This window comes from Mobula birostris, chromosome 2 (assembly GCF_030028105.1).
Source record: "Mobula birostris isolate sMobBir1 chromosome 2, sMobBir1.hap1, whole genome shotgun sequence".
Lineage (NCBI taxonomy): Eukaryota > Metazoa > Chordata > Chondrichthyes > Myliobatiformes > Myliobatidae > Mobula > Mobula birostris.
In genome coordinates, this window is record NC_092371.1 from 123,880,482 (window position 1) to 123,905,973 (window position 25,492).

The 25,492-nt window shown below is 44.7% G+C and overlaps 1 protein-coding gene across 1 annotated transcript in view; it reads left to right on the forward strand.

The window, feature by feature from the left end:
• Nucleotides 1-1,603: 1,603 nt before the first annotated feature.
• The window catches only part of LOC140209285 (leucine-rich repeat and fibronectin type-III domain-containing protein 2), a 143,182-nt gene continuing 119,293 nt past the window's right edge, over nt 1,604-25,492 (forward strand). Inside the window, exon 1 of the mRNA XM_072277635.1 lies at nt 1,604-1,773. The gene's annotated coding sequence lies outside the window, so the exon portion shown is untranslated. The remainder of the gene's footprint in view (nt 1,774-25,492) is intronic.

Below are 25,492 nucleotides of genomic sequence, written 5' to 3' on the forward strand. Positions count from 1 at the left end.
TAGATTGACTGGGCCACTTAAAATTATCTTTAATGCTTGTGATGTGAGTTGAGGACAATGGTGGAGAAGACAAATTGAGAATGTATTTCCGATTAATGTAAGTGAATGTCCAGGGTATGATGGGCCGAACGGTCTGCTTCATGCTATATATCTCGATGACTCTTGCCCAGCATCACGTTTAAGGGTAAATACAAATACATTGCAAATACTAGTAATCTAAAATAAATGCAGAAAATGCTGAAAACACTCATCTGGTCGGGCAGCGTCGTTGGAGGAAGAAACAATTAACGTTTCAGGGTTTAGTTGCTTTCCCTTTTTTCCCCTCTTCTACACGAGTCGGTGTAGGAACCGACCTTCGATAGCTTCAGCTTAGCCCGGCTTAGAAAGCTACTGACTCGTTGCATAAAGACACACAAATCCTCTTAAGGAAGGAGACTCCGACTGCTTTCAATGTCGGCACTCACAGCCCCTCAAAGGAAGACCCCCTTCTGCTTGCGTAGGGCCTCTCCGGGGGAGCCAGAGTGGTAGGAAAGGGTTGGGCGCCGAAAGCCCCTGGGTGGGGAGCTAAGTTAATTCCGCCACCCACAGCCAAGGCGATGAGGCGGTTTTAGGACCGCATTGTGTCTTCACCCCTCTTCTCTTGGTGTGTGTGTGTGTGTGTGTGTGTGTGTGTGTGTGTGTGGTGTGTGTGTGTGTGTGTGTGTGTGTGTTTAAGAGAGAGGCAGGCAGAAAGGGATGTGCGGATGCTTCTTGGTTTCTTTCTCTGCGCTCCGCTCTGGAAAGCGAGGGAGAGTGCGTCGTTCTTCCTCTGGAACTGTGCCTCCGAGGGAAGAGTGAGGAAAGAGTGGGGGAGGGGAGTAAGGGAAATTGAGAGGGCGAGAGGGGAGTGAGCGAGAGGGAGTGGGTGTGAGGAGGGATAAAGGGGTGAAAGAGGACCAGAGGGGTAAGGGCTTGGAAAGGGGAAGGAGGGAGGGGGTTAGTGCGGAGGGAGTGGGGGCTGAGAGAGAGTGTGAGGAGAGAGAAAGGGAGGAATGGGAGATAAGTGGTGAACGAGTCTGTGTGTGTGTGTGAGAGAGAGAGAGAGAGAGAAAGCGTGAAAGAGAGGAAGTGAAACGGCGAGAAAGAAGGGAAAGGAGTTCGAAAGAGGAAAATAGGAGAGCGAAAAGAGGAAGAAAGTAAGAGAAGGGCGGGAGTCCGTGAGGCCAGCGAGTGGGTCAGCTTCTTTCTTCGTACGCTGTTTTTCTAGGAGCGAGATCGAGGGAAAGCGAAGGAGAGCGTGTCTCATAGCCTCTCCTCCGTGCACTGCTCAGGAGTCAGGACTTGAGGAGGAAGGTGTGTGTGTATCACGCTGGTTGCTTATTTTGTCAGTATGGAGAAGTGGATTCTTCAGAACCTTTCAGGTGCAGGCTTGAGTTACTCAAGACCTTTTTGATACACACGAGCACACAGACACACAGACAGACAGACACACACACACACACACACACACACACACACACACACACACACACGCTAACGAGTCAGAGTGTGGGGGGAGAAGGAAGACGGTCACAAGCAAACTACAAGAGGATATAAATGGAATCTCTGTGGTGAGGACGAGCAAGAGGAGACCGTGTAAGCGACAGCGTTGACTTCGCCGCACGGGAAGGATGAACGGCTCGGGCTTGCGGACTGCGCCTCCGTTGGACTACACGTGATGGGCAGTTTGAACACCAACTTGCACCCTGCCTTCGTATCCAGCTGCCAACTAAGGCTGCAGGTTCCCGTTTAAAGGTAAGGACTTCGTCTTCCTCGGCGGTGTACTGGCGATTTTAATCCCGGGTGCTGAAGGGTTCCGAAACTCAGACCGCCCCTAACCCCTGCAGTCTGGCACAAGGGCGGCAGCAGTGTCACCGAGAGGTGGGATGGGCAGGGCGCAAGGTATTTCAATGTGTGGAAGCGTGTTAACTGTGAGAGGCGAGTGGCTCAGTTATCAGCGGCATTACCTTCTTCCTACAAGAAACGTGAATGTGGCCCGTATACCAATTCAAGGGCTTCTGGTTGGCGCTTTGAAGTTTACATCAACCCTTCCATTCAACACTTTTAGGATTTGTAGCTGCGCCGGATGTTTTCTGTTTCCCTCGCACGCAAGGCTTCAGGACTTTTTCTCAGAAAAAGAATCCTAAACAACAGCTTGGGGATGATCTTAACTTAGAAGCACAATCGGATCAAATTAACTGCTCCGAGAGTGTCGGCGTGCGTGTGGTGATTGCCATGTGTATAACGCCTCTCACCTGTGAGGACACTATGCAGTAGTCACAGAGCAGATCTCGATCACTCCGACCAGCTGCTCTGTACCGTGTTTATGGTTGACACCAGTCTCCACCTACCTGCCTCCGTTTCACCCTATCACCACGTTCTTTTCCTTTTCCCTCTCTTTAGAGACACTCGTTCTTTAACTGCGCTTATGCCATTGCTACAACTGCTTGTACGCCCCTACTCATGTGAAGGACGCCCTGAAACTAATCCCCCCCTCCCCCACACTACCACCCTTCTCTTTACTGGAGTTTCAATATTCTTGGCCCGGGGTCTTGCTCTACCCACAAGGACCCACACTGTAGAAAGGAGGCGATTGCACTAGACAGCTTGAAGAGGAGGTTCGACAGGATGTTGCCAGGGACGGAGTGTTTGATTTATGAGGATAAATGGACAGGCTGTAGTTGCCATGGAGGGAGGAGGCTGAGGGGCGTCTGTTCCCCGCAGTTGTGAGGGGAACAGATAGGTTAAATATTTGGAAGTTTGTCTATAGAATGGTGGACCGAAGCAAGCCACGCCCACAAACTGCTGGAAGAAGTCAGCAAGTCAGGCAGCACTTATGGGGGAGAACAGTCGACGCATAGGGCCGAGACCCTTCATCAGCACTGGGAAGGAAGTTCAGTGGCCCGATCAGGTGGGGGAGTGGGAAGAGTACAAGTTGGCAGGTGATAGATGACAGCAGATGAGGGGAAAGCTGGGTGGATGGGGGAGGGGTGGAAAGAAGTAAGAAGCTGGGGAGTGGGGTGATAGATAGAAGAGGTAAGGGGTTGAAAAGGAGTCGAACATAAGAAGGCAGTGGATCGTGGATTGAAGGGTAGGAGGAGGGAAACCAGAGGGAGATGAAGGGCAGTTGAGCAGAAGAGACAGGGTGAGAGGGGAACCAGAATAGGGAACGAAATAAATAAAAGGGGAGGGGAGAGTAATTGCCGGAATTAAGATAAATCGATGTGCGTGCCAAGTTGGAGGCTACCCAGACGGAACACGAGGTGTTGCTCTTCCACTCTGAGTTGGTGGCCATGGACAGGAATGGGAAGCTGAATTGAAATGGATAACCACCTGGAAATCCCGCCTTGTTTTGCCTGCGTGTGACCCTTATCCCTCCAACGATTTCCTATTCATTAACCCGCCCAATTTTGAAGTGTTGTTATTGCATCGGCCATTGCCACTTCCCCAGGTCGTTCGTTCCATAAAACCACCACCCTCTGTGTAAAGAACTTAACACTCGGGTCCCATTTATTTTTATCTCCTCTCACCTAAAACTTATACCGTTTAGTGACTGTTTCCCTTTTCTCGGGGAAAAATAAGACTGTGTGTATTCACACTATCTATGTACCCTTCAAGATTTTATACAACTTTATGACATCATGCATGATTATAAGATATCTAACACTACCGCTTTTGGAGTAAGGCGTGAGAGGTTTAGATGGAATATGGAGGATTTTTATTTCACCCAGAGGGTGATTGTAATCTGGACCAGGACTATCATAACAGTTGAGGCATACTTAGGCAGGCAGTTAAGGCTCTGGGTCAAGTGTCAGAAATGGGATTAGTACAAAGGTCGGCATAGCGATGATAGGCTGAAGGGCCTGTTTCTGGGCGGTATGCTTCTCTAAGACTCTATAAGCACGCTATCAAACGTCTGACTAACATCAGTTTGCTCGGTTGGCAGTGTGAGCTGTCTAGCCCTGGGTGGGAATCTCCCTCTTCTGTCACCAGTCTCGACAAACCCATTATTCTTCGCTCTTGCAACAACAACAAAAAAGATTTAGGAGGATGGAATTATAATCGGCTCAGGCCCAGGAGAGGCCAATAACAGGAACTTCTCCCGGTAAAGCTAAACGCTCTTGTTTCCCCACCTACTGTTAACTCTTCAGGTGCTTGCTCCGAGGCAACCCGAGCTCTCGTCTCTATAGCCAGAGCAAGCAGGAAGGAGAGGTGAGGGTAAAGTCTCGGAGTGGCCTTCGAAAGAAAAATATAGACCTAGTCTCCCATCAAAACCATTTTTGATCCTTCGGTCCTTTCTGACTAGGCTAGTCCTTCAAGGGAGATCTGTGCTGTATTTTTGTCAGTTGAAGTTCATAGATTTCAGCTCTGCCCAAACCTGCCTGCTGTTTTATGCGCTGAGTGCGGATGGAAATCTGCTTTACAAATTACGAGGAAAAGTTGACTGCTGTACACCGGAAGACAAATTTCTACTCAGAGTTGCTCAAATTAAACGGAGCACAAATCAATCGGAGACCGGAGCATCCGGAGGTAACATGCAGACTCGGACAGGGCCCGAGATCAGGATTAAACCTGGGACTCTGAAGAGGTGAGGAAGCAACTCTGCTACCTGGAGTATACTGTGGGAGCCCGAGTTCTGGTGCTGCCTATGTGGAGTTCGCACGGTCTCTCATCGGGGTTGTCTTGATGCTCTGGTTTCTGGCGCGGGTTGGTACTTTAATCGACCACTCTAATGTGTAGAAAAAAACTGAAAAGAGAATAGATTACAAGGACAGAATTATGTGTCTGTGGAGGGGGAGGGGGTGAACCGGCATTGTCTGGATGGGCCGAATGATCTGTGTCGTATGGAAATGTGGATTTAAGTAGCTTTATAAATTACTTAAAAATTATGGTTCGGAACACCCGATCAAGTGGGTATTAATTCCAGAGAGGATCCCAGAAGCACAAAACAGCCAACGGAAGTTGTAACCCCAGATCTTCCTGAGAGCCAGCATGTGGGAATGACATCCAGGTCCACCCTCATCGGATGGGGCATCGTTGCCGGGAATTATCATCGGTTCACTCGCGATAAGGAAATGAATCCAGCCCAGTTATCCACTGTAGAGATGCAAGCTGAAGAAACGAAGTGGCTTTGCAGTATTAGGACGGCGTGCTGCAAGACAGCAAAGCGATTTCCAAAACAGAAAGGTCCTCCCAGCGGCTGCGTTTGGTCGATTAGGTATCAGGGTTGTCAAAGGCGAATTGAGCATTGAACCGTTCGAACGCAGGAACAGGCCCTTCAACTCAACGTGCTTCAGTGAACTACTCTGCCCAATGAAACTAATTCCTTCTACCCCCAACCCCACCCTCCGTCATTCCCTGTATATTCATGTACTTGTCTAAAAGCATCTTAAGCCCACTGTGGTATCCTTTTCCACCTCTCCCCCATTCCAGGAACTCGCTATACTATGTAAAACACCTCCCACTATTATTTGACTCTTCCCCCCCCCCCCCCCGGAGTGACCATTTGAGCGGGTGCGTGTAGAGAGGGCGAAATATCTGACCAGATGGCTCTACTGGCTGTCGGCTAGAATCGATGGGGCGAACGGCTTCCTTCCGTGCACTATCCATTCTGGCCCCTCTCCTAACATTGCTGCCCCGCACTCTTCCGTCCCTTCAAATCCACTTATTGATTGTGCTTCCCATCAAACTCCCGGGTAGAAACCCGGGAGATCGCTAATACTAGGATACAGAGCAAAACACAACCTGCATGAGGAATTCGGCGGGTCGAGCAGCATCTGTGGGTCGGGAAGATTTGTCGACAAGTTTGGATGAGGACTGATGCAGACAAGGAAACTGCAAAAAAAAACACCCACTCGCTGCATTTAAAACATAACCCTCCTCTTCTCTCCCGTGTGCCAGAATCAGGTTTGATATCACTGGCATATGTCGTGAAGTTTGTTGTTTTGCAACCGCAGTATAGCAATACATATTAATAAAAACTATAAATTACAATAAGTACAGTTAAAAAATAAATTAAATGAGTAGTGTACGAAGAAAGGAAGAATGCAGGTGGTGTGTTCGTGGGTACATTGTCCATTCAGAAATGTGATGACGTAAGGGATGAAGTTGTCCCTGAGACATTGGATGTTTGGCTTCAGGCTCCTTGATAGTGGCATGTCCTGGATGACTGGGGTCCTCAGTGATGGATGCTGCTTTTCTGAGGCATCGCCTTTGTAGGTGTCCTCGATGCTGGGGAGGCTAGCACCTATGATAGAGCTGGACGTGTTTACAACTTTCTGCTGTTTTCTCCGATCCGTGCAGTGGACCCTCCATACCAGACGGTGATGGAATCAGTTAGAATACTCTCCACTGTATGTCTGTAGAAATTTGTGAGTGTCTTTGGTGACATACCAATTCTCCTCAAACTGCTAATGAAATATAACCACTGTCGTGCCTTCTTTGTAATTGCATCAGTATGTTGGGCCCAGAACAGATCCTCAGAGATGTTGACACCCAGGAACTTTTCAAATGCTCAGCGACGGCAGAGCACGGATAAAACTCCAGTCACTTCCCTCTTGCAATTGGAAGCAGTTTTAACTTACTCTAAGGAAACTGCCAGTTTCTAATACTAACATCCGTGCTGCAGCCGCATCCCGACGTTTCAATACTCCTACTTAACGCGTATTGGTCGCGGTATGTAATGTTGTCACGGCATAGCCGGAGTGAGGGGGAAGGGGGGAGGTACTCCGCAGTCTGCCTGCCTTCCAAGGTATACACTCCACTTCCTCCACCCTCAGCTCTAGCTACACCCGCTACCCCTCCCGTTAGTCAGCCACACGGGAAGATTTCGTCTGGCGCTTGTGTTGGTTCAGGGGGCCGGGGAACCGAGGGACTCAGGCGTACCCCCACTGATCCCTGCAAAAATCCTTGTTGGGTCAGACTTCACCATCAGTGACCAGTGATCACTAGCCTGCCCCAATGTCTTCCTTACACTGGGAACTAGAGCTGAACGGGCTAAATGTTTCCATCTGGTCTACATTGATGTTCCTGATTTGGTCTCGGATTAGCACAGCATACGGCTACAGGAGAGGGAATAATCATGTTCAGAAAGGGAGGGGTATTAGGGTTTACCTGGGTGGGAAATTTGAGGAGATCCTGAACTGCCCGATAATTGAAAGCTAGATGGCAGTATGGATTGTAAGGAGGAATTGGAGCGTTTTCAAAGTTCAAAGTAATGTAAATCTATTATTAAAGTACATATATGTCACCATATACAACTCTGAGATCCATTTTCTTGCGGACATAATAAATCCAGTAACTATGACAGAATCAATAAAAGACCTTCCAGTGTGCAAAGGACAACAACTGTGCAAATACAAAATGAAATTAAAAATAATAAATAATTAATAAATAAATAAGCAATAAATATTGAGAACATGAGATGAAGAGTCCTTGAAAGTGAGTCCATAGATTATGGGAACAGTTCAGTGATGGGGCAAGTGAAGTTATCCTCTCTGGTTCAAGAGCTGAGGGGTAATAACTGTTCCCGAATCTGGCGGTGTGAGTCCTGAGGCTCCTGTACCTTCTTCCTGATGGCAGTAGCGAGAACAGAGTATGATCTGGATGGCAGAGAAATGGACAGGTAAAGCGAATGGGCACGGGCTGCTAGGTGGACTATAATGTCGAGGAATCTGAGATCATACTCTTTGACAAAAAATAAGAAAGGTGGTGTATTTTTAATGGCAGAAGACTGAATATGTCAGAAGACATGGGTTTCGATACTGCGATAACTGTGCTAACATGCAAGGTCTGACGAGCAATTAGGAAGACGAACAGTTTCATTACTGCAGAGGAGACCACACCAAGAACACCGGATGCTGTAAATAACGCAGGGGATATGAACGTAAAAGACTGCCACATGTGGAAATTTGGTTTAGGGCTTTATAGTGGAGGGAATGGGGTGTGGGGGTTTGGAGATAGGTGTAGGGACAGGTGTTACACGTCTTGTGGTTACAGGGCGAACTAGAGAGGGTGGGGAAGGATAGACGGGCTCCGGAGTCACACATAGGGAGTGATCACGGTTCAAAACGGAAAGGGGAGGGGGAGGGATGGTTGTCTATTTATACAGAACCCGGAAATAGATCTGGTTGCCCTGCCTAAGGAAGGGCATCATTGTGACAGGAGGAGTTCACAGGTCTATCAGATCTATTTATGGGATGGCGATTAAGGCAAGGCTTGGCAGATTACAACTGTACTCTTTGTTTGGCGATTGAGTCATATAGAATCGGCAGATGCGTCGAATATTTTTCCCTAGTCGGATTATTTGGAATCACGAAATGCGAAGATGTCCATTCATTCTGAGGTGAGGAGAAATTCCTTCATCCAGTGGTAGTGAAACTTTGGAATTCTTTACCAAGACGGCTGTGGAGGCTCGATGTATTTAAGCCAGTCATGACTGAATGTTTAAGTATTAAAGCCAATCGGCAAATTGAGGGTTAGTACAAGAGAGCGACGCTGACGTGAAATCTCTGAGAGTGATGGATAAGGTACCAAAGACTGAAGAACCTATACCTGCTTCCCTTTCTTAATATTCTTTCATGTCGCATTCTTACCTGGTAGTTCCGGACACAAGGACACAAACACACAAAAAAACCCCACTGTGCACCGAGGAAATGCTGGTGCCAAGATTGACTCCGCAAACCTAGTCCCCGAGTACCCACTCCGAGGATTGGAGAATTATGTCTGATATTTAACTTTTAATGGAGGCTTTCTTGGCGCCCGGGTCAACAATAACCTGCGTTCAAAGGCCTATAATTGGCCGTTGGATACTGGCAGTCGATATTATTCCAAAAGTATTTGACTGACTGTGAGGCACTTCAGCATAATCTGGGCTGGGAAAGGCGGATTGTAAAATACGGGTTTTTCTTTTGGCCAGACTTCCTGTCCGTTCTGTGGCAGAAAATTAAACCGTGATCTCTTCAGTTTATGATCATTAAATGCTTTTATTCAGTGAATAGAGAAATAGAGATTAGACATCGCCCTGAACCTTGCTATTTATTAAACGGAGAGGAAATTCAAAACTCAGAGACGCAAAGGGACTTGGGAGTCCTCGTGCAAGATTCCCTAAAGGTGAACATGTAGGTTCAGTTGGTGATAATGAAGGCAAGTGCAATGTTCGCATTCATCTCGAGAGGACTAGAATATAAAAACTAGGATGTAATGCTGTGGCTTCATAAAGCATTGGTCAGACCGCACTTGAAGCATTCTGTGCAGTTTAGATAAGGATCTAAAAAGGGGGTGACGGGGTGAAGATACATTCCTATCAAAGGGGGTGTAAGGCGCTCCTTCCCTCCGCTAGCCTATAGTCACCCTTGGGCAAGGTTAGTAGCTGCTTAGACCTCCCGCCCCCACCCGTAAAGCCATGGGAAGTCACGTGAAGCCATGGGAGCAGGTAGTGGATGGTCGCATGTATAGCTGGTGCATTTCAGAAGTCCTGGTTATGTACCACTGACGCCAGGCAGACAATCTCTGAAGAGTATTAGCAATGGCTGGTGTAACCTGTCTTGTAAAGCAATGTAAACCCAGGAGAAAGCAATGTCGAACCACTTCTGTAAAAATATTTGCCAAGAACAATGATGGCCAGGGAAAGTCCATGACAGTTTACGTCATACGACTCGCCACATAACGAACGAACGATCTAAGAAAGGATTTGATGGCGTTGGAGATGGGCTAGAGGAGGTTCACGAGAATGATCCTGGAAGTGAACGGGTTTATTTATGAGGAGCGTTTAATTGTTCTGGGCCTGAATTCACCGGAGTTCAGAAGAATGAGGGGGGAAACCTATCGAACATTGAACGACCTAGTTAGAGTGGATGTGGATGTGGAGAGGATGTTCCCTATAGTGGCTGAGTCTGAGACCAGAGGGAACAACCTCACAACAGAAAGTCCTCCCTTTAGAACAGACATGAGGAGACACTTCTTTAGCCAGAGGGTGGTGAATCTGCGGAATTCAATGCCACTGATGGCGTTGAGGCATATTGGGTATACTTAAAGTGGAGGTTGATAGGTTCTTCGTTAGTAAGGGCGTCAAAGGTTACGGGGAGAAGGCAGGAGAACGGGATTGAGAGGGATAAAAAAAAACCATGATGGAATGGCGGAGTAGATTCGATAGGCCGAATGGCATGCTTCTGCTAGTATGGATTACGTTTTAATCCTTGTCCCAGTTTTTATTAGAATATTTAGGTGTGGAATAACTGGACACTATTCTTCATACCGGGAGATCCGGGATATCGTATTCCACCAGGATTAGATATCAAGTAAAAATATCCAAATTAATCTTGAGATCCACAGTCAAATACAACAAAAAATTGAAATACTGTACTCCAGGTCAGGCGAGGTCTGTGGAGAGATCGCCAATATTTGGTATCGAACGCCCTTCTCGTTCCACACATGCCGTCTGACCTTTTGAGTGTGAATTTCCAGCATTTTCTGTTTTTATTTCAGGTTTCCACCACCTGCACGTTTGCTTCAATTTATTCCTGACAGATTTTGTGTTGACTGAGCCTTGCGAGGCGAGACAGTGGTTGGAGTTAAGGTGCAATCACGTGGTCTAATTGATAGCCCCCGCCTCGGCGGGCTAAATATCCTCCTCGTAAAGAGCTGCCTGCAATAAGCACACTAGCCTTATCTTGTTTTTCTCAACCTTACTTCCCCCACCCCTTCTATTTTGAGAATACTCAACAGGTTTTCATTCGGGAGTAGACGGGACACTTATTATACTTAACTGAATTTGTTTATTACTACATTCCCGGTAGGATTAATTTTCTACACTTAAGTATTCATAAAGCATGCCTTTAGGAATTTTGATAGAGTACGCGAGGAAGAAATACTGTCAAACAGTATAGGATTCGCATCACAGGCATTTATATAAACGTATTGGATTTCATGGGGCGAGGGATCTCGGCAAAGATCCCACACATAGCTTCAGGGAAAATAAAAATCAAAAACAAAACAGTTTAGTTTCCAACATTATTCTTTTAACGACGATATTGCACCTGTTTTCCTATTTCTTCTAGTTTCAGCTCTCTAATTCCCTCTCTCTCTCTCTCTCTCTCTCTCTCTCTCATTCTCTCATTTGCAAGGGTTTTGACCCGATACATTTTGGGGGTCCAGTTTGATGGGAAATATTAAGGCTTGGGCTACTTTAACATCCATCTTTCTATTCTAGGCTTTAGCTATCCTCCACTGTCCTGTAGGCTGCCAGGATCTGTCCGGCTAGGGGCCGCTGGAGAACTTTGCGTTTGCATGAGAGATTATCATGGGAAATATTTGGAGTTAACAATCTTTCAGACTTTCAACCCATTTTTTTTTTCTGACGACGCCAGCGACCTAAAGCTTCTTTGGAGTTGCCTGGTTTACAGGGCTTAACGTGCACAGGGTGAGGAAGAGAGATCTGTAAGGGCAGCGAATGTGGGTATCTGCAGTATCCAGGACACAGAGCCGGCCTCGGACAGGGGCCGAGCATGCTGCACAGCGATAAACGGGGCACAACGTCTGCGGCCGTTACCTTGTCCGAGGAAATTGGTACCGGGTCCGTTCTGCGCGGGGATCTGAGCCGACCAGTCGGGGCAATAGAGTACAGAGAACTATTCACCCATCACCGGCTCTCCCCACGGCTCTGCGTTACAATCCCTCCCCTCTCATCAGCTCTTATCCACATAACTTCCCAGCCCAGCTACTGGTGCGGACAGCCCAGCGCATCTGTAGATGTGAACTTCCCACTATTCAGGGCATTTACAAAGACAAGTGTGTAAAAAGGGCCCTAAGGATCATTGGGGACCCGAGTCACCCCAACCACAAACTGTTCCAGCTGCTACCATCCGGGAAACGAACGGTACCGCAGCATAAAAGCCAGGACCAACAGCCTCCGGGACAGCTTCTTCCACCAGGCCATCAGACTACTTCATTCATGCTAACGCAACTGTATTTCTATGTTATATTGACTATCCCATTGTAATAAAGTTAATTCAATTCAATTCCCCCAGCCTCACGTCCCTCACCAGCTCCTCATCACCTTTCCTCCCCAGATCCCTCTCCCCATCCTCTCCCTTCCCCATCACCTCACTCCTCCCCATCTCTCTTTCCTCGTCATTCCCCCTCCCCATCTCCTCTCCTAATCACTCCCCCTTCTCATCCCATCCTCCCCTTATTAAACCCTCCCCAACAGTCTCTTCCCATCACCCAGTCTTTCACTTTCCTTCTCATCATCAATACCACACCCCTCCCCTATGCTTCAATCTACAAATGACAACCCCACTCCCCAAAACTTCCCTGACTGCAAGAGCACCACCTCATAACACTTCCCCCAATTCGTAATCATCCCCCTTTCCCCGTGCCATCCATTCCCCTTCCCCCAGCACTTCCTCTTTCACTTACCTCTCTTCATCTTTCCTTCCTCATCCTCCTTTCCCAATCTCCTTACCTGTCAATCCCACTTCATAAACTCTCTCGTCCCAAGCAGACCCCCTCACTCATCCACATCAGCTCCCTCTCCTGTTCCCTCAGCTTACCTCTCATCCCCATTCCACATGCTTTAAAAGGGTGACAATCGTACCAGTTCCCGAGAACAGCAGGGTAAGTTGCTTGATAATTATCACCCTGGGGCACTCACATCTACTGTGATGAAGTGCTTTGAGAGGTTGGCTAGAATCAACTCCTGCCTAAGCAAGGACCTGGACCAGCTGCAAGTTGCTTATAGTCACAATAGGTCTACTGCAGATCCAATCTCACTGGCTTTCCATCCGGCCTTGGATTACCTGGATAATAGTAGTTACTTGCATCAGGCTGCAGATTATTGACCACAGCTCAGCATTCAATGCAATCATGCCCTCAGTTCTAACCAGCAAGCTCCAAAACATGGGCCTCTGTACCTCTCTCTGCAACTGGATCTTTGACATCCTCATCAGGAGACCACAGTCACTGTGGAATGGAAATAACATCTCCTCCTACACCTCAAGAATGCGTGCTTAGCCCACTGCTCTACTCTTTTTACACCCATGACTGTGTGGCTCAGCACAGCTCAAAAGCCAACTATAAATTTGCCAATGACACAACTATTGTTGGCAGAATTTCAGATGGTAAAGGGAAAACATACAGGAGAGAGATAGATCAGTTGATTGAGTGGTGTCACAACAACAACCTTGCACTCAACATCAGTAAGATCAAGGAATTGATTGTGGTCTTCAGGAAGGAGAAGTCAAGGGAACACACACTAGTTGTCATTGAGGGATCACCAGTGGAAAGGGTGAGCAGTTTCAAGTTCCTGGATATCACCATCTCTGAGGATCTAACCTGGGCCCAACATATTGATGCAATGACAAAGAAGGCATGACAGTGGCTATATTTCATTAGAAACTTGAGGAGAATAGGTGTGTCACCAAGCACACTCACAAATTTCTACAGATGTACCATGAAGAGCATTCTAACTGGTTGACTTACTGTTGGTATGGAGAGGCCACTGCACAGGATCAGAACAAGCAGCAGAAAGTTGTAAACTCTGCCGGCTCTAACATGGGCACTAGCCTTCCCAGCATCAAGGACACCTTCAAAAGGTGATGCCTCATAAAGGCAGCATACATCATTAAGGACCCCCATGCTACCATCAAAGAGGAAGTACAGGCTCTGAAGACACACACTCAATGTTTCAGGAACAGCTGCTTCTCCTCTGCCATCAGATTTCTGAATGGACAATGATCCCATGAATACTTCCTCAGTACTTTTCCCTCTCTTTTTGCAGTACTTATTTTTTTACATAGTTACTGTAATTTATTGTTTTTATTACTATGTATTGCAATATACTGCTGCCACAAAACAACAAATTTCATGGCATTCGGTATGCCGGTGATATTAATCCTGTTTCTAGTTCTGACATTCTATCCCTCATCATCACCTCCTACCATATTAGCAACCTAGTCCCCCACACCTCCTGCTCTGTCCCACTCCTTCCCTTCCATCATATCTCCTCTCCTGTTTCATAAACTTTTTTCTTTTCACTCTGCATTGCTGGGATTATAGGTCAATCTTTATTTTAAACTTCCTGTATCAGTAGATGATATAGTCTGTTCCTAGGTTTAAAATATGCCTTCAGTCCCCGTCAAGAAACCCAGAACTAATGGCAACCGTTTGAGAAAGAAAAACCCGAAACTTGAACTTATAAAGCACTCTAGGACATTCTCATAACATATCTCATGCTGATTCCTCTTCTATCTCTTTATGACAAGCTCTCAATAATGGGAAAAGAATCTAATCTTCTGAATGGCAGAGACCATGCTTGGAGAATAACCCTCTTCAGTAAACAGTGATGTGTGTCTGAAAGAACCTGCAAGTAAAGAAATATTTCAATGACAGTTCTACATGTCTTCATCAGATCTGCACCATCCCCTTTAACCATGGTGCCTTCCGGGATGAGTGCCTAATATTTTTTGAACGCTGATCATAAGTAATTTATAAACTTGAACAAAGCCATTCTGTCCATTGAGTGAATCAACAAAAAAGTGACCCAACTTTTTTTTTCCTTTTTTTGAGTTCAATTTTGGTCACCCTGCTAGAGGAATAATGCCATTAAGATGAAAAGAGAGAGTGAAGGAAATTTACAAGGACGTTAGTAGGACTCAAGGATTGACTTATGGAGAGAGGCTGAGCAGGTTGGGACTTTGTTCACTGGAGCATAAGAAAATGAGGGGACGACCTTATAAAAATGTGTAAATTTATGAGGGGGAGAGGGAGGATGAATACACATAGTCTCTTTCCCAGGAGCAACAGCAATCTGTTGGAAGAGCAGCAAGTTAATCAACATCTGCAGGAGCAAAGGAATTACCAATGTCTTGGGTCAAAACCCAAGAACTAGAGGACATAGGTTATATGTGAGAGGGGAGAGATTCAATAGTAACTTATGGGCGGCCTTTTGAGGCAGGTACATTCACAACACTTAAAGAATACTTGGCCAGGTGCACAGAGAGGAAAGATGTAGAGGGATACGGACCAAACACAAGCAAATGGGACTAACTTAGGTGGGAATCTTGGTCACCAGTTGGGCTGAATGGCCTGTTTCTGTGCTGTATGAACCTACGATTAGGACTGCAACACTGCACACCACAGCAGTACTAATCCAAGCGCTGATTAAATGTTGAGAGGGCTTCTGCCTCCACCATCCTTACAGGCACTGAGCTACTGACTTTTACCACTCTCTGAGTGAATACCTTTGTCCTTACCTCCTTTTTTTTCTGTTTTGTTTGTTTTTAACTCCATGTCTCCTAGTTTATGATCCCCCTGCTAAGGAGGATGGTCCTTAGAATTTAGTCTGTCCAAGCCCCTCATAACTTTAAATGCCCAACCTTCTCTGCTCAACAGAAAATAACTCACATCAATCCAATACTTCCTTGGAGCTAAAATATCTACATCCTAGAAACTTCATTGTAAATCTCTGCAGCACAGTAGTAATTTTCCTATAAAGTGGTGACCAACATGGTACATAGTTCTCAAGATTTGGCCTAACCAACATGGGAAAATGAGAGCTTCTCCACTGCGGTAGATAAAAGAGGAAACTGTCTTGTGTAAATGGTGACAGACTGGGTGATGTTAATGACCAATGAAACCTGAGTGCCATTGTACACAAGTCACTGTAAGCTGACTTGCATGTGCAGTAGGCAATTAGAAGGCAAACAATATGTTAGTCTTACTGCACAAGAATTTGAGAACAAATGTAAAGATGTCTTATTATAATTATAGCGTGGCTTGGTGAGATCAGACATGGAGTATTATGCACAGTTTTGGTCTTCTTCTCCAGAGAAAGGTGTGCCTTTATTTTCATTTTATTTTGTAGGTACAGTGTGGAATAGGCCCTTCTGCCCCTTCCAGCCGTGCCACCCAGCAACCCCCGGCAACCCTAAATTTAACCCTTACCTAATCACAGGACAATTTACAATGCCCATTTAACCTTCTAACTGGTGCTTCTTTGGACTGTGGGAGGAAACTGGAGCACCCGGAGTAAACCTATGCATCTCACAGGGAGAACATACAAACTCGTTACAGAAGGCACCAGAATTGAACTCCAGACTCTGACACCCCAGGCTGTAACAGTGTTGCGCTCTAAGGGAGGAGTGGCTCCAGTGACCATAACCTTTGTGTGGAGTTTGCACGCTCTCCCTGTGCTCTTGTGGGTTTTTTTTCTCCAGGTGCTTTGTTTTCCCACGCGGCAGAGATTTGCAGATTGGTCTGTTAGTTGACCACTGTAGGTTGCCCCCCCAGCCCCCCTCCCCCACTCCCCGCCATCCCATGTGCAGATGAGTGGTAGAAAATGAGGGAGGGGAATCGACGAGAAATGTTGTCACTCAGAAGCTGGTGAACTTCTGGGATTTTCTGCCCCAGTGAAGGCCCAATCCATTCAAAGCAGAGATTAATTGTTTTTTGTGGATATTTCAGGAACTGAGGGATATGGGGAATACTGTGGAAAAATGGTGTTGATATGGATGATAGACTACGATCATAGAAACATAGAAACATAGAAACCTACAGTACGTTACAGGCCCTTCATCCCACAATGTTGTGCTGACCATGTAACCTACTCTAAAAACCACATAGCCCTCTACTTTTCTAAGCTCTATGTACCTATCTAAGAGTTTCTTAAAGGACTCTATTGTATCCACCTCTACCACCTTTGCTGACAGTGCATTACACACACCCACCACTCTCTGTATGAATAGCTGTGTGATAGCGTAACTCTCTTGACAAATAGCTGAGCAGAATCAAAGGCTAAATGGATTACTCCTGCTTTAACACTGCGCTTGGATTTACATTCTATGCCTCAACTAATAACTATATTTTCTAACTGCTCTGCTACTTTTGAGGATTGACGTAAAGTGTACTTCATGGTATATGGTCTTGAACACTTCTCAATATCGTGCCAATTGATGACCATTCCTTTGCCTTGTTACTCCTCACACTTATCCAGATTAAATTCAATTTGTTTTTTTCTCTCTCTGCCCAGTTGACAAGAACACCTAAATCTTCCTGCATTTCAAACTTTCACCTTCCACTCTCTGCACAACTACCTGGTTCTTTCATTATCTGCAAAGTTCTCTTTTGTGTTTAAGTCCAAATCAATAAGAAGTACCACACAAAACAAGGGACTGAGTGTTGAGTTTTGAGGAACCTCTATGGTAACAGCCTTCCAGTCACAAAAATACTTGTCAAACAACTCCTGTTGTTTCCTGACACTAAGCTAAACCTGGATCACTTTTGTCCCACTTCCTGTGCTTTTTTTTTTAATCAAGCTGTCATGTTGTATTCGTGGCAGACCCTTTTAAGTTTATGCTCCTCAGAAATGTATGATTGTGTTCTTAACTATCTTATATACAGTGCTGTGCCTATCCTTGCTACCCAATACCTTTATTAGTGTTTGTTAAGTTCACTGTTCAATGAGGCAAACAAATGGGATAAAGTTTACCGAAATATCCTTTATTGATTGTTAGCATCACCCAACTACACATAATGGCTGACTCATTAATTCATCAGCAGTGATGCCGCACAATACATATTGATCACAAATGCATGTCCACATGTGCTGCATTGCACTGCAGGGGATGCAATCCCTGTCCTTTCCCCTCTTCCCTTCTCATCACCTAGTCATCACCCAAGCAGTCCTTCCAGGAGAAGCAGGAATCTAGTGCACTGTATACAGTGTTCACGAAGTTTCTCCTCTACAATGGAGAAGGCGAATGCAGATTAGCAGTCACCCTGATCTTCCAGTTGCCTACCATTTTAATTCATCACCAAGCCCCACACTGACCTCTTTGTGGCTGCCTGCATTATTACAAAAAGGCCTATTTCAAATATGCTGAACAGAATTTCATCTTTTGTCTGGGCTAGTTTCAGCTTTCTGGACTCAATATCAATGCCTCCAACTTACACATTTCTTCAGGCTACATCAGGACTGAGCAGTTCTGCCTGTCATCATACTGGAGTAGTTATTTTTATTCTGTTAGTATAGTCAGCCTCACCATTTAGACAATAGAACAGCAAAGTGTAGAAACAGGCCCTTCAGCCCACAAAGTCTGTGCTGACCATGGTGAAAATTTACAAGTCATTATGCAGATAAAGAAGCTAATTAACCCATTTGGTCTCACCCTATCAGAGATATTCTCTGTGTTTCGCTCATCCTTTCTCCACCTCCTCTCTGACTGAAAAATACTTTATATAGAATATAGAACATAGTACACAGAAAATCAAATGTGGAACAGCACAAGCACAGGCCCTTTGGCCCATGATATAGTGCAAACTAATTAAATTAGCATTTAAAAAAACTATTATAGTAGTCCTTTTACCTCTTTTCCCGGTTCTAAGAAAACTGTTAACTGTTCCTCCCTACACAGATGCTGCCTGACCTGCTGAGTATTTTCTGGTTGCTCTTTTCAGATGTCCAGTGTGCATTGAAAACAAAATCATTTGCTGTGCTGTTTCCCCTTTGAGAAAAAAGTAACAAACCCATAACAATAGTTGCCTTTAAATAATTGTTTAATTAGTTACCTGTATAAAATTTATAATTATATAAATAATTATTTGTAGACATATTTGTACATAATGAATGACTATAAAAGTAATTATACATAAATGCATATAATTATTTAAATGATCATCAAATGAAATATAAACAAGCCTTAACAATTCCACAAACAAGATGGTTAAAGAATTGTTTTATCATACATAATAATGAATACAACATTTCATAAAACTGTCTCAACACAAAAACAACTCTGACCAACAGCTCATTAACTATGACTAAAAACATTAAAATTCTGTTAAACTAGCATCTTTCTCCCTCTCCCTCTCTCTCCATTTCTCTCTCTTTCCCCCTTCTCCTACTTTCTCCTCTCACTCTCCTTTACCTCACATCTCTCTCTCTATCTCTCTTTCTATCTTTATTTCTCTTTTCCAGCATTCATCTTTCCCTCTCTCCCCTTCTCTCTCTCCATCTCCCTCTTTCTCCACACTCCCTCTCTCTTCTCTCATGGTCCTTTAATCCTCCACCCCCATTCTGTCTGTCTCCTCTCTCTTTCTATCTGCTCCCCATGGTCACTGAACATCTTTGTTTCTCCCTTAATCCTTTTGAGGAATCCACACCTCTGACCTTGACCCTCTGAAATCTGCCTCTGAGCCATCATATTTCCCCGGTGCCTACTTAGCATCTGCACTGAGTAAACATTAGCACATCTAAGTCAGAAGTATCATTGTGCAAGGTATCATTTAAATCATCTCCAGGAGCAATGGAATTCCCACTCATAGCGTCCAATTTAATCTGAGCCGAGTTCCGGTCAAAGGTTTCATGAACACTTTCATCTCTTGCTCACACTTAGCATCTCTCTTATTATCACCCTGTAGTAAGGTCCCAAACTTGTACCGGCTTGCATAAAATAGGATCAGTGTAGGATCAGTGTTAGTAAGTGCTTGTTAGTCAGTATGGAATGGCCCATTTCCATGCTGTGGGGCTCTATGACTTCTAAAAATAGGCTAATGAAGAAAAACATTATGGAATTTTCTGTTAGTGTTTGCTTGCCATGACTGATTATTTCAAGTACTGATGAGATGCATGACATGAAAATAAAGAGGTTGGTTGGTAAGGGGTAAATGGGATTAATGTCCTGATATTGTCATTCTGGCTGCCAGTGGGCTGGAGGTGGATTAACCTGCACTCGACCTCCAGTAGAGTGAATGGTAGAGCATGCAGGTTAATCATCAGTTTCTGAAGCTGCTGGAGTATCAGGCACAGTAATTTCCTGTAATGAGTTCCTCCAGCTCATAGTTTTAAAACAGATCGGAACAGCGTTGACAAAATTGGCTGAATGGGAAACAATTGACTTTTCACCATGTGTGTAAGGGAAGTCGGCATTTTGTAGGCAATGTTTGTCAATGTCTCAGTGTTGTAATTGAAACTTTGAAGCAGGCCGACCACAGAGCAGCCTGTCTTGCCTTTATCCCGGCAACAGCCAGCAGTCATGGTCCACAAGGAGAGGATCCCTATGTGATTTACATGAAATTAACAGTTCAGCAGAAGAGGACTCACTACACTCATCTCAATATAATATTTTGATGGTGCTTTTAAAATAATAAGTCATTGGAAGAAGATTTGAAGCAGGACCATTCGCGTCGTGGAGTTATACCACATGTAAACAGGCCCTTCCAAATCAATATTCCCATCTAAGCTAGTCCTATTAGCCTGTGTTCGGACCATATCCTTCTAAACCAGGGATTCCCAACCTGTTTTATGCCATGGACCTATACTATTAAGCAAGGGATCTATGAACCCCAGGTTAGGAACCCCTGCTCTAAACCCTTTCTATCATTTTATCTGTTCAAGTGCCTCTTAAACGTTATTAATGTACTAGTCTCAAACACTCTCTGTCAGCTCATTCACACACTTACCACTCTCTGGCTGTTAAACTCGCCCCTCAATTTCCTATTAAACCTCTCCTGTCTCACCTTAAACCCTATGCCCTCTAGTACTTGATTCCCCAACACTAGGAGAAAGACTGTATCTGTGTACTGTATCACTCTATCTATGCCCCTCATGACTTTTGCATCTCTATAAAATCACTTCTCATTCTTCTACGTTCTAAGGGATAAGGTCCTAACCTGCTTAATCGGTCTCTATAACTCAGTTTCCTCACTCCTGGCAACACCTTCGTAAATCTTTTCTGTATCCTTTCCAGCTCAGTGGTATCTTTCCTAAAGCAGGGTGACTCAAGCTAATACAATATCCCAAGTGTGGCCTCACCAATGCCTTATACAAATTATGTAATGTGATGTCGTCATAGCTAAGTCCAGGCCATTAAAACATTAGACAAATAACATATTTTATTTATTCTCCATGGGCTGCTGATGCCACTGGCAATAGCACCAGTTTTATCACTCTCTAAAAGCCCTTTACCTGAAGGGCAGTGAAAAGGCACATTGGTGAGTCTGGAGTTTTAGTCCAAAAGAAGATGATGATAGCAATTCAGGCAGTTTCTGTCAAGAAAGAAACAGGATTAATGTTCTTTGTCAATAGCCGTTGACATGGAAAATTCATCTCATTTCTCTCTTAACACAGGCTGCCTCCACATATGCTGAGTATTTCCAACATCCTCTGTTTTTATTCACATTTGCTGCATCTGCAGTATTTTACTTCTGCATTAAAAGCTTGGTCAAGGGCCATCTGAAGATAAGCATCAAATCTGCTTCCACTATTCATACAGTCCAGTGTGTTCCACGTCACAATAGGTGGTCTCTGATGTACACATGAAGAAGACTGCCAAAAACAAAAAGGGTTTAGGAAATGTCTTAAAGTGGTGTAATGTGGTTTTAGAATGGAATTCCAGCACTTAGAGTCTTGGCAGATAAAGGTGTGGCAACTCCACTGCCCAAGGCCATATAAGAAACTTCAGAGATGTGAATGCTGCCAAGTCCATCGTATAAACCAGAGGCTCCAACCTTTGTTATGCCAATGAGCCCTACCATTAATGAGAGGTCTATGGGCCCCAGGCTGGGAACCTCTGATGTAAACCAACCTCTACTCTATTGACTCTGCCAGCACTTTCCCTTGCCTCAGGAAAGCAGTCGACGTAAATAAGGACTACCCCCGTCCTGAGTCAATAGTAAACCAATACCAATATCAATACCAATACCAATGCCATAGCCACTTATGATGGAGAGATTTCCTTCCATCCAGGGTGAGGGTAGTTCTTGATCACATTTAACTGTCATTGAGAAGGGAATGTTCTTAAAATACTACCAACTTTGCAATTAAGTTCCTCCTACAGTGCTGTTCTGAATCCAGTACCCTAGTCATAAGACATAGAAGGGTATAGTAACTGAAACAGGCCATTCAGCCCACAATGTCGAGCCAATCCATTTAAGCTTATTTCCCCCTGACAGCACAAGGTCCATATCCTTCCATTTTCTGCATGTCCATGTTCCTATCTAAGAGCCTCTCAGATTCCGCTAGTGCACGTGCCTTCAGTAATACCACAGGCAGCGCATTCCAGAGGTCAATGCTGGCTGGCGTTTACTAGTTGCATTCTGATTTTGGTAGGTTATACCAGCTATTTCACAAAGACAATCGCAGATTTAAGGCACTAGAGGAGAAGTGGGACCCTGAAAGAAAAATCAGAGGAGTAACGTCGTGCGGATGTGGTGGGAGAATCAGCGAAGCCCTGCATCAGGAGGAGCCTAGTGTTGGACCGTGATCAAGAAACCACTGACAGGGTAGATTCTCACCTTCAGGTTGGAATCCTGGATCCTTAGAGACAAGGGATTGGCTAATGCATTCTTATAGAATCAGGGCCCTTCTACCTCTCACCTACGCACTTGGGGTAACTTAGCTAACTGGCCTACAAACCCTCGTGACTTTGAGATGTAGGGGGTGGGGGGGAACAGGATCACCTGTAGCAAACTTACATGATCAGAGAGAGAACTTGCAAACTCCACACCTGAGGTCAGGACTGAACCCCAGTCTCTGCCGGCTGTGCCACTGTCACCCTGTGCCTCCGCACCTCTCAGGATGCAGGAGTTATTTATTGACCCTTCTTGGTGGTAATACAATGGACATTGCCACTGGGACAATACCTTTAATCCCTCCACAGATGCTGTGCAGAAACTTCTCGCGAAGCAACTGCCAGAGTCTTGTAGACACAACCAATGCTACTCCTACTTGTGTGAGACGGCTGCAGAAAATTGGCTGTTGCATTTTTCAACATAACAATAATCATTACATTTAAAGCAATTCATTGTGAATTGAAGCACCTCTGAGAGATATTGTAAGACACTGGGTAAATACAGTAGACCACTATCTTCCAGTAGCTAAAAGACATTAATCAAATTCACTTTACTTCAGGCAAATGCTTTGCATGGATTTTATTTGTTATCTGGAGCTGAATATAAGATGAGTTAAAGTAATTGCTTATTAACTATCAAAAACGTTCTCCATTGACTGCTACAGGCTCTGGGATGTATCGGCGCCATACAAATAAGTCTTTCTTCTTTTCTTTGCTTCTTTCCTTGCTGGCTGTTATTTATTTCACAACAGCTGTAAGATACCTAGGTCTCGCTCATAAAATACTCTGACTGCAGGTGAAGTCTGCCAAGCTGCTGACACTGATAGGCCACAGGGGGTGGCTCGAGGGATTGCAAATTTGCCAATGTTTGACGCAAGGACTCCATTTTGCAAGGTTATATAATTTTGGAAGAGTTCACTAGAGCTTCCAGCAGGTATCAAAAAGCAGCTTTCATCTCTGTTTGCCCCCTCTCTTTCCAGCTAATAAAGGCAGGCACATTGACTTTAGACAACAGACTCATAACTCCCTGAAGAGCTGCATGTGAATAATTCAGCTGTTTAATAGCTCAAGCCAGATCTAGTTTATTGACAGACAAATCCCTCCATGGCTGGCACTATCATCAACAAAGTAAACACAATACCTGGAAGGTTTCACAGTGTAGCAGTTGTATGTTACTATATTACCTGTAGAGTCATAAAGTAATATAGCAAGGAAGCAAGCACTTCAGTCCAACTCGTCCATGCTAACCAAGGTGCCCATCTAAGCTAGACCTATTTGCTAGCCCGTGGCCAAAACCTTTCCTATCAATGTATTTATCCAAACATATTTTAAATGTTCTTATTGTATCTACCTCAACTACCTTCTCTGGTATTTCATTCCTTTAATGCAGTTCCACCTCAGTGAAACCCATAAGGCCACTTTAAAGTATTCTTCTCAACTTAAATTTATGCTCGTGAGATTTTAGTTACCTCTCCCCAGGAATGACGGGATGCATTGACTCTATTTATACCTGTTCATGATCTTACACACCTGTATAAGGTCATCTCTCAGCCTCCTACACTCCAAGGAATAAACTCCCAGCCTGGTCAAACTCTCCCTAAAACTCAGGCCCTCAAGTCCAGGCAACAATCTTGTAAATCCTTCTAGCTTTATGACGGCCTTTCTATAACTGGGTGACCAAAACTCTACACAACACTCTAGGTGTGGTCTCACTGAAATTCTTTAGACTTTTATTTATTTATTCAGTGTTTATTGCCCAGTCCTAATTGCCTTAAGAAGGTGATGCTAAATTATCTTCTTGAATCACTACAGTGATTCTGGTGAAAATTCTCCCTTGAATTTTTTGGGGAGGTGACTTATGGATTTAGACTGCAATTATGGCATTTCAAGAAACATAGTTACAAGCTGAACAGGAGATTATTCAAAATTGAGGTGCATTGGAACATCTTGCAGAGGGTACTAAATCTCTGGAATTTTCTACACCATTGTGTTGTGGAAACTGGATCACTGGGGTTATTTAAAGAGGAGGTAAATGCATTTTTTGAGATTGCAGAATTGAGGACAATTGGTACAGATCTGCTTTGATCATATTGAATATTAGGGAGATTCTGAGGGGCCAAGAGGCTTGAACTTCCTGGATGGCTCTTTAGATTCAACTACATCTTTGGGCCTGGAGTCACCTATTGACCCCTATTATACAGTAGCTGCACAAGGCATTGGTGTGGCTGCATTTAGAATATTGTATCCTGATTAGAGATGTTTAGAGGGATATGGGCCAAACACAGGCAAATGGAAGTAGCTTAAATGGGAATCTTGCCCAGCAAGGACCAGTTGGGCTGAAAGGCCTGTTTTCACACTGGTTAACTTTATGACTCTGTGACTTTATGACTATCTTGAGTGTAATCTTCAAGGAAGATTGAGCAAGGAAGAGCTGCATTGCTCTTGAATTGAGAATAAGGAGCAACTTGATTGAAGTATTAAACATACTGAGTGGAACTGATGAGATAAATGGGGAGGAGCCATTCCTGCTGGTTGAAGTATGAGGTTCAGTGAAAGTAAGAAAAATTTCAACATACAGCAATTATAGGAGATCAGGAGCATGCTGACAAATAATGTAACTCAGTTGTTACTTTGGAACCTGAAATAAGATTCCTGTTAACTAAAGAAGTGAAAAAAATACTGGGGAAAAAGAAGCTGGGAAAGTGGAATTACAACACAGATTACCACCTGAACAGTGGAATGGGTCTAAGGAGCTAACTACGTGTCTCAGCTTCTTCTTTCTGATCTTCCAACGCTTTGAGAAGTGTCTGTAGCAAAGTATGAAATACAAAACACTGCTCCCATGTCAATCCCTTCTGAAAAGGCTTTGTGTGTTGATTCTATATGAGGACTCTTGCTCCATACAGTGAATCCAAGACAGTGGCCATCTTGACGGTAGTTTGGAGACACAAGAGACTGCAGATGCTGGAACCTGGAGCCACATACATACAGGTGGAGGAACTCAGTAGATCAGGCAGCATTTCTGGGAGAAATGGACCGCTGATGATGAGTGAAATGTCTCAACCCAAAACACCGACTGTCCATCTCCTTCTAAGGAGGATGCCTGGCCTGCTGAGTGTTTTGTATGT